This window comes from Pinus tabuliformis, chromosome 6 (genome assembly GCF_031772625.1).
Source record: "Pinus tabuliformis cultivar Carrire ecotype Pingquan chromosome 6, CPIR1, whole genome shotgun sequence".
NCBI lineage: Eukaryota > Viridiplantae > Streptophyta > Pinopsida > Pinales > Pinaceae > Pinus > Pinus tabuliformis.
Window position 1 is genome coordinate 998,727,634 of NC_142292.1, and position 2,180 is coordinate 998,729,813.

The 2,180-nt window shown below is 38.4% G+C and overlaps 1 long non-coding RNA gene across 2 annotated transcripts; it reads left to right on the forward strand.

Moving 5' to 3' along the window:
- Positions 1 to 626: 626 nt before the first annotated feature.
- Positions 627 to 1,534, forward strand: LOC149262366 (uncharacterized). Of its 2 annotated transcripts, none has more exons than XR_016249216.1 (2): positions 627 to 1,165; positions 1,309 to 1,534. It is a non-coding gene; the product is annotated as an uncharacterized LOC149262366 (long non-coding RNA). The 2 variants fall into 2 exon arrangements; XR_016249214.1 differs by having other exon boundaries at positions 655 to 1,088.
- The last annotated feature ends 646 nt before the right edge of the window (positions 1,535 to 2,180 follow it).

Consider the following 2,180-nt stretch of genomic DNA (forward strand, 5'->3'; position numbering starts at 1 on the left):
AATTTCCAACAGAAAATAGGATGGATTGTGGTCTGTAATCAGAGTAGTTTGTTCTTCTCAATATTTAAAATAGCTAAATAGATTACATTGAAAACATCAACAGTAAATGACCAGAGTAGAATTCTACTAAACTAAAGTAAAACTGAATTGTCTATGACACCTAACATGCAACCATAAATACCTAAAAGACAAGGGAATCAAATGTGATGACACCTAACATGTAACCATAAATACCTAAAACAACAAGGGAATCAAATGTTATGACACCTAGCTGACAATAAAAATAATATATCAACACTAAAAATTAGTGAAACGGTGTGTTCATTCATTCAAATTTGAAAGGTATATCCCATTAGGAATTTAAACTGCAATTCCAAATCCCAATTGCTGTAGCAAGGACGCAGGATTCACAGGTGAGCTGTCGAGGGTGGTTAGTAAATTATGAAAACGTTGCAGCTACAATGCCGACGCTTAGAGCTACAACGAACCATGTCTTAATTGGAAGTTTGAAAATTCGTAAGAACGTTTCTGATTTCGTACAGAATTTATGAAAGGTTTACATCATTATTTATGACAGAGGACCCTCCAGAAAAGTTGAGGGCCAGACACACATTGGTGGTGTAGAGGGTATGGTGAGACATTTGATGCCATGCTTTGACGTATGTGGGTCGCTTCTACTATTTATTGGGAATTTTTGTAAGTTTGTTCTGCATCTGAGCATTTGAAAGTCGGTTTTGAGTGGAAGGATATCATCTCTGTTTGTCTTTGTGAGTGAGATAGGTGTGAAACATGGCTGGGAATGGGGTGGTGAAGGTTGTGTTTGTGTTTGGGGTTGTGGCGACATTGATGACTACATTGATGACTGCGTGGGGTGTAGTCACAAAGGAGGGTGCGATATCATGCAACAATGTCGCGAGTGCCTTCACTCCATGCGCTGGATATCTGACGGGGAATGCGACCACCCCTGGATATCTGGTTGTTGTCCTTCCCTCAAGGGGTTAGACTCTCTAGTGAGAGGGACACGCCTGATAGGCAGGCTCTTTGTAACTGCCTCAAGGATCAGGCAAAGACACTTGGGTTTAGTTTAGGTAAGGCTGCTAATCTGCCCGCTCTGTTCGAGATCAACGACATCAGCGTGCCTGTCACTTGACGTTGACTGTACCAAGTATGTCTGCCAATCACCTGTTCCTTTCTCTATTCTTGGATTCTTTCATTCTGATGCGACCTCTAACTGCCCAAGCTTCATTTTGACAAATATTGCACTCTCTTAATTTTGATTATTGATTTTATGCTGTTTGTGTATGGCAGAGTTCATTGAAAGGAGGTCTGCCGGTGATCGAATCTGGGCTGGTTTAGTTAGTGCTCTAGTATTAATGGAGTACAAGTATATTAGTTAGTCTATGAACTTGTTACAATGTTGGAGCCACCACTGGCTGTTTTGAGTGTTTCGCAGTTCCTCCGGCGAACGCCCATTTTCAATGTTTCTGTAATGCATTTAAATAAATAAATGATGCCAGCCAGCTTTAATTTTGTCTATCGTTACAGTCCCAACAGCTTTTTTCAGTTAAATGACCCTCAATTTGAGCAGTTGTAGTTAAAATTATAATGCTTTTAATATAAGAATGCCATGCTCTCTAATTTCGTTCCTCTACGTTGTGTGGCAATGGCGCAACACATAGGATCTTTTTGGTGCATTGCATTTTTGTGTTGCTTGACATTATATATTTCTATGTCCTGGTATGATTTTAGCGAAGTTCTTAATTTTCAATAGAGCATTTACAGCTTTCTGATAATGTTAAACGTAAACGGTTGTTTGTCGTTTCCAGATAGTTTTATCCCATCGTTCCGAATTTCCTTGCGTGTAGTGCCCGGGCTTTGGAAGGAATAACGAAACTTTGCTTTATATGCACAGGGGCATAAGGGAGATACTCATTTTAAATCTCTTAATGCATAATAGTATATCCTTGTCTCAGTTAAGATCTTATATCTTTATAATTTTCTAAATTATAAATATTAAAAAAACAAATAATTTGCATAAATGTAAAAGAAGATATCTTCCCGTGGTCGGAAGCTCGATCAGGTTCAGATGAATTTTCTTCTGAAATCTACTTATTTGGGTTTGTGCAGTATTTATATGGAGTATGGGATTGTTCAAAATTTTTAGGAGTGAAGTTGAAAAA